This window comes from Crotalus tigris, unplaced genomic scaffold (assembly GCF_016545835.1).
Source record: "Crotalus tigris isolate CLP2741 ecotype Arizona unplaced genomic scaffold, ASM1654583v1 scf7180000018510.657491, whole genome shotgun sequence".
NCBI classification, from domain to species: Eukaryota; Metazoa; Chordata; class Lepidosauria; order Squamata; family Viperidae; genus Crotalus; species Crotalus tigris.
This window is the reverse complement of record NW_024097046.1, coordinates 648,708-656,989: the sequence shown is the minus strand read 5'-3', so window position 1 is coordinate 656,989 and position 8,282 is coordinate 648,708.

Here is an 8,282-nt window from a genome sequence, read left to right as displayed (position 1 = left end):
TGCTAATTTACATAATAAATGACTATGAAATACCCGTTGACTCATATTGCACCAAACAGGTACTGCATGCTTATGTCATAATAGAATAGAGGGGTGCAATTTAAAATCCAGCTCTTTCAAATCTTTGGTGCTGACCCTAAACCCATTAAAGTTAGAGGATTTTAATTTTCAATCTGTTTTATTTTGTACATCAGAACAATGATCACCGATTTTCAACAATAGGTGTCAAGATGAGGACCATAAAAAAAGTTGTGGGGTTGAATGTAGTTTCTGGGATGCAAATTGCCCATCTGTAATGCAAAAGAGTGTGTTTCCAACTGAGAACTGGAACATTTTAATAATTCCCTCAGCCTTTGAAATACTGAAAATTATCAGCAAGTATCTCTGCCTTCCTGCCTTTCTGCCTGTCTGTCTGTCTGTCTATCTATCTTATCTCTCTATCTAATCTTACTGTATGTATCTTCTATAATATAAATAAACAAAAACAAGGTACAAACCTTTTACAACTTCTGAGGCATTCAAAAGACATATTTCCCCAACCTTGATTAGCTTGCAGAATACATTGAAGATGCAATATAGTCTTAGGTGCCAATAGATTTTTAATAATGGGACAAATGATGCGGTTCATATGGTTTAATTGATAGGAACTAGCTTTTTTCCAAAGAAATATGGCTAAAATTGCAGGATTAATTCAGTAATAAAACTTTTATTAAAAATTAGATTGTATTACTTCAAGTTATTTTCAGCTACCAATGTTTGATGTCTTGGAATTACATATATTCCTGATTGTTTGATACACTTTCAGGTAGTAAATACTGATGGAACATTTTTCTGCAATGTTGCCCAACTGAATTTTTAACTTGAGGTAATTCCAAGTACTGTATTACATGCAGTATTGAGAGGATTATCTGTTTTCAGATTGTCATCTGAATGTATTAATAAGCATCTTCCTTTAATATGATTTTTCTTCAGGTTTCAAGGACAGTTTTCTAAATTTTATCACTCAGAGGATCAATTTAAGCACATAGGAAAGCTGCCTTCTGCTATGTTGGGCTGACTGGCAACAGCTCTCTGGGACATCTTACCCAGAACTAAAGCTGACAAAAATTGAAGCTGAGATCTTTTGATGCAAAGTGTGCTTTCTATAACTGAGCTATAGTCATTTTCCCTAAAGTAAGTATAAAAGAAAGCTGTCGGATGGTTTTTATATTGTTTAAGAAATGACAATGTGCCAGCCAAACTGGGCGCATTTGATGTTGTAGGTGCTATTACAAAATGGTTGCTATGGTTGGCATGGCATGACATAAATTTTTACCAAAGAGCAAGCACACTATCTTATTAACTGTCCAGATTTTCTTGGCAGGCAATCACACTCTTAAACAAAGCCTTGGGTTGTAGTCTTCTGCTTTTCTAACTTCAGTCAGGGCTACCTATGAGATCTGCATATTCCAAAGGCATTCTTGGAATAAAGCTAATCGTGTATATACGTCTAGGCTTTGTTTGGAACATGCATGTTCCTATTTGTTTATTTTAAAAATACAGTGAAATGTGACAATAAGCTTGGGAACACTAAAGTTTTTGTCTGCATGTTTAATGATTCTGATAGGTGCAGGCTTACAGTCCCTAATATACCATATAACAAATTCTCCATTTTCTTTAAATTAGTGTATTAATACAATCTGATTTAAAATAAAAAAGAAAGAAAAAAAGAAACGAAAACCAGAAATTCCCAGAGCTATAAGCTGTAATTCATAAAAAAGAGATGATGACAATAAAAAACATTTACTTTAGTATTGTTCAGAAAATACACACACACACAAACACACACATAAAATCCAAGCAAGATTTCATCTGTTTATTTGTGCTAAAAGGATAGATTGGTAAAAAAAAAAAAAGAGAGACAGGGCCAAGAATAAATATCTTAGCTTAATAAATGTGGAATTAATACAAAAGTAATTGAACAATATGAAAGAAATACGTTGAGTAGTGTGGTCATATAAAAAGAATGTATCTATTTATTTATAGAATTAATGGTCGCTTATACACAATAATCCTAGGCAGCTCACAACAGCCAATAAAACAAAACAAAATAGTAATGACATACTCTACAAAGGGACATCACACTTCCTACCATAATGTTATCACATCCATCATTTGCTGGGCTCACTCCCATCCTAATCCAAGGTTTGGGGTAAGAGCCAAGTCTTCAATAAAAAAATTGAACTGCAGAGCAATTCTATAAAGGAAGAACACATTGAATGAGAGAGAGAGAGAAGGCCAAGAGAGTTTGTGATTGGATGGAGCTAATGAAATCAAAATGAGAAATTAAATAAAATAAACAGCACTGTGTGATGTGTTGTGTTGATGTGATAAAAGCAAGGATAGAAAGGTAGTACTGTATTTTCCGGCGTATAAGATGACTTTCTAAAGCATGCAAATCGTCTCCAAAGTCGGGGGTCGTCTTATACGCCGAGTCGTCTTATACGCCGGAAAATACAGTAAATGGAGGAGCAGTGGTTAGAATGCAGTATTGCTGGCTAACTATCCACAACCAGGAGTTCAATCCTGACTCCGCTTTCCATCCTTCCGAGTTTGGTAAAATGAGGACTCTGATTGTTGGGGGCAATATGCAGACACCATAAACTGCCTACAGAGTGCTATAAAGCATTATGGGCAGTATATAAGTCTCAAGTGCTATTGCTATGGTTTATACCCATTTTAGCTATGTTTCCTTTGACTCATATCGTATCTTTAATCTTGACTTTCCATTTATTGTTTATTCCTCCATAACAACATTTATTGTAAAAACTAAAAGTGTGATGGATATATATACAAGGCTTTAAATACTATTATGGATACACCTAATACATTTGTCTTCTGGGAGCATTAGATCCTATGACTGGCTTTTGGGAATCGAACATTAAAAATAGGAAAGAAATCTGGTCATGTTGTGGCTCTGTGCAACTCATCAATGCATTCTGACAGCTAGCCTGGTAGTCAGCCTAATATCCCATATCTTGCTTGCAGCAGGGCCACTCAAGTTTCTGACAGCACCCTACTGTTAAATATAAATGCAAGTAAATGTGAAATTTATTTACTTGTTCAGTAATCAGGTTATCAAACTGAGATGGCAAGCATGGGAATGACACACTCATTTCTCTCACCTTTCAAAGTACTGGGTGCCTCCCATACTTAATACTGACTGGAAATAATTTTGCATAAGCTCTTTCATTACAATCGAGAGACACCTGTCAAAATCAGTCTTCCAGCTTGCCTGTTGAGTCCTTTGAGGGGAGGGGAAGGATAATACAATGGACACTGCATTATACACACCTACACTCATAGTTTACAGAGCCTCATGCAGTGTCCAGAAACCCCACAGCTCAAGAGAGTCTATTTAGAATGCAATGCAGGCAGTAACTAAAATAGAACTACTCACTACATCAACAAAAATGTCATAATCTTTTCTCATGGATGAGCTATCCTATGAAACTATTTTCAGGGCAAGGATCCAGTATTAAATCCAGTGAGAAATACAAACACATAAACTCTGCATCTCAATCATCTTATTAACATGCAACAAAGAGAAATAATAATTATAGATTTATTCAGAACATATGATTCAATTAGGTATTTATTATTAATATTTGATAAATATCGGATCTTAAATACTGAATGCTTGTTCAGTATTCCACAAATAACAGTAGGATAGTGTTCAAGACCATCAAGATTTCTAAGTTGAAAATACATAATTAGAAGAAAGAACTAAAAACAAACCAAGATTATTGCTGCCCCCAGGAAGAGAAACAATAGACCTGGCTATATGGTGACTTCCATTCTGAATAGGGTCATGGAAGTAGTAGCTTAATTTTAGACTTAGTTGAATTAACCTAGTCAAGGGGCAGTCACATTCTTTAAACTTACATTACATGCGTAGCTGGTAAGCAGAAATTATACCAATCTCTCCTGTCTAAATCTTCCTAATAGTTGCGCAGTCCCCATAATTATTAAGAGTTTGCATAATGGTTGGAATGGTGGTGTATCGTCTGGGAACCATTGCTTGGAAAGGGCTGGTTTAATGTGATGGAAGATAGCTAAAGATGCAGTTTTCCTATTAAATATTTGCTTAATTTGATTTCACCCTAATTTACTGTCCCCACAGACAGCAATTACAAACAATTCTATCCAATCAATTAAGATATTTTCACAAATTAGGATGAAAACCAATTTAAGAAAGGTATTGCAGAAAATATACTGACTATGTATGATGGAAGTTCACAGCAGGAGGGCACAACTTGGTTTGGAACAAGGATTTGGCTTTTAGAATATCAGTATCGTTTGGCACCAGGAAACAACTAAAATACTTTTACGTTTACATCAGATTAAATCTACAATTAATAGAATTATTTTACAGTCACAATTAATGTTGTCACCTTCTGTTATAACACAAAAATATAATGCAGTTCTGGGCATAGCAACTCAAGAAACTCCTTCCCCCCTCCAAAAAAAAAAAAGAAAAGAAAAGAAAAAAGAGAGAGAGAGAGATAGAGAGAGATGGATAGAGGGGAAAAATATACACTCTATCCTTGTGATGAAATCAGACTATTTTAGCCATGTACTTGTCCATTCCCAATGAATGAAGATAAAAGATTTCTATTGATTAGAACATATATAAAATATGACAAAAGAAAGCTCAGGACTATATTGGTTGGAAATATGCAGAAGAGGCCTTCATCCTGCAGTGGATAGACAATGGCTAAAATGATGATGATGATGATATAAAATATAAGCATGAAAAGTGCTTATATGACCTACTTCATTTATCTGTTTTACTTCTTTAGTAATATTCTTCTTCAGGTAATAGTTCCCAGCAAACTTCATTTCAAGAAAGGGAACCAAGTGGAGAAAAGTATCTATGAAATAAACTGTAACTAGATAAATGTGAGCAGAATTCACTTAGTTCCCAAAAAGCTCCTTTCCATATAAAGAACCACAACTTTATATGCCTATGGGCCAGACCATTACATTTAATTTGCTTTAAGCCAACTACCTCATTAAATTTGATTTAGTATCAAGATGAGGCTATATTTTCTACAGATTGGAGAATTCATGAAAAGTATTTTATGTGATGCTTTACACTTTGCTTTGTTTTTTCCCCCCCATACTGGAGTTTAAAGGTAGGCGCTATACCGAATGCCTGAAAACATTTATTTTGGTGCTTGCTGTTGGTATATTAAAATTTTTACTATAGTAAAGTGACTGTCAAACACAAAAGGTAAAAGAACAGTTCTAAAAAACAGGTTATGAAATAGTAGAGTAAACAGTACTGTTATCCAAGGAGCTTTCTACTCACCATATTTTCAATCACACAACTAATAGGAGCTTTTTTATGTTGGGGAATATGGGAAACAAAGGCTGAAAGCAAAAAATTCTAAGAAGCCTCTTATGACCCCAGGGCAGATTTTTTTTCTTAAGTCAAAATTCAAATGACTGTTCATAGCAGCCTTGCAGCAAAAAAAAAAGTTTTCTTTTCATGTCTGTAAATCACACAGATTGAATTATTAAGCATGATTTTAAAATAAAATACCAGTCTCATTGAAAAAGGGTGATTGCTTTACCAATCCACATTTTTAAGCAATGGTATCTCGCTATCAGCATTTCATTCTAATTTTCAAGAGTAAATCAAAGTGTTTTTATTTATTTATTTATTTCAATTATGCAGACACTTCCAAGTTTCTTTTCTCAATTGTTGTTTGTTTAGAGGTCAGTGGTTCTATGCTAAGGAGTGCATTTACAGTGCAAACAAGCATTGCCTTTTTTACTCTAACTTCTAGAAATGGCAAGTGTTATGTAAGACCCTGAACATTTTCATAAAATATCATATATTTTTTTCTATACATGCACAATTTAAGTAAAACTGATTAAAAAATCTTTTTCTACATTAGCCTTTTGAAGAAGTGGATCTTAGCTTCACCAGTGACATTTTTCATTTCTAGACCTGATCAAAACAATATTAATTTTAAATTTAAAAGTACAATAACAGAAGAAACTATAGTGAATAATATAGTTTTACCAGCACGGTGTTCAGATATGATGGGTTTAAGGTCCCATACTGGTTGGAAATTCTGTGACCTGGATGAACATATATACAAGGCACAAATTTGGGGATACTAGGGATGTAGGACATTGTTGAGATGTATATACAATACATGCAAATATATATGTACAGTTCCTGTGTTATGATATTCTCACAACAAAACTAACATTGTCCTTCTTCCCATAGTCAAAAGAATCAAAAGCAAAGGCCAAAATTTCATATTTTTATCAAGAAAAAGAATCAGGTTTATAAGTCAAGGAGATTCAAGATATCAATGTTTTTTGAGGAAAAAGTAGGTCATTTGTGACGGGAAATTAGGCTGCTTCTATTTAAAGATTTTAGTGAAATTCATGGTATTTGGGGATTCACTCCCCCCCTCTTCATCAGAATCCTGATGAGAGCCAGTTTGTATAGCATTCCATCTGCACACACAAAAAGAATCTGTGGTTGAATGATCAGAGTTATAGTCAAATGTGCTTCTAAACAGTGGAGAAAGACACATTAATACCTCATACAGTGAACTGGAACCCAGACAGAAAAGAAAAATGAGCTGTTCTCTGGGAAAATGAGCTTTCCACTATTTCAATCATATAATCTGCATATTGGGATAAATGTAAACTGATAATTGAACAGTACATAGTAGAAAAGAGATCAAAGGATTATAAGCAGTTTATGTATTTTTTATCCCAATAAATGATTTTTTTTACTGAAATTCTCAAAACTTTTAAAATGTAGTATATATGTTATTAGAAATATGAACTAGCCTGCAGCTTTGGAGATTCCAGAAAGTATAATTTTCATCTGTTGCCTGAAGTCTTATAGTCTTGCGGTGTAGCATGGTAAACCTTTACCTACTGGAAACCTTTTATTTTAATAGATCTGCTGGATGGCTTGCCTGAAGCTACAGAATTGTTGCAAACCTAGTGCCAAAGAATGATAAAACATTATCACTTTTCTGGCCTGAGAGATCTTTCTATTCCCTGTTGTTTTCATTGGAGATTTATTGAATTGTGCCCCCCCTTATTTCCATTATCAAGGTTGGCAGGTATAGTACTGTACTTGAAAGTGTTTTTAAGAATTACCTAGAGACTATTTTATGTGATGAAAATAAACCAACTTCTTGATAGGTTTTGCTGCAGAATAAATTACATTAAAATATTGGTAGTAATATGCAAAAATAAATCAAAACCTTAGTGATGTGAAAACTATCAGACTTGCTGGTTGAATCTTAGCAGGTTCTGACCAAATATTTGTTACAGCTAAATAATAACCATTATTGCACCCAAGGATGGAATCACTTTGAGCAGTTGGTTTTCTTCTCCCTACATGGAGATATTTTTTATACCCGAAGTGATTTAATTGCAGCATTCATTTTCCCCACTTTCTGTGATTTAATGGTATGTAGTCTTGTGCTAACCCTTAAAAAAAGGCAACTGTTGGTTGTTAATGTAAGAGATATTTTTGTCCTGAAACCTCTCGCTTACAATGTAAGTATACAAAAAGTAGTGTCTTAATTACTTTATCAAAGATCCCCTGTTTTTCCATGTTATATTTAAACAGATCTATGCAAAAGAATCAATTGATGGATGAAATAAATGGTAAGAGATAACAATGAGGATCTGTTCTATTTATCATCCAAAGTTCTGGAGAAAAATGTATAGTTCTCATATTTTTGAGAGGAGAGACATAATGACTGTCCTAGTACCATTTTCAGAGTCTGGTTCTTGGAATTTTTATTGTGTCGACTGTTCAAGACACTATGTACAGTACTGTATTATGGATTAGATTTGAACATGGTTATACATATGATTCTCAGTTCTATTAAATTTGGATCCATGCCTGTTTTAATGGCATTCATTATTTTTATTCTCTTTTATTAGACAGATTAAAAAAACATGGACAAAAACAAGCTTTGCTATTTTTAATACAGATTGTATATTGCTCTGAGAAGCTCACTAGTCATTAGGATTGTTGCTAATATAGGTAACATTAAAAACAACAAAAAATATAAGTTTAGAGGTTTCCAAACCATAAGATCTTTGGATTTGTTTGTTATAACGACTACCTAAAAAACTGTTATTTCCTGCAAAACCCGGAAAGAGGTCAAGTCAACTGATGTCTAAGAACACATGTTGAATAAGTTGTGATGTAAACTCAAATTATTCTATTAATATATTGTATTAAT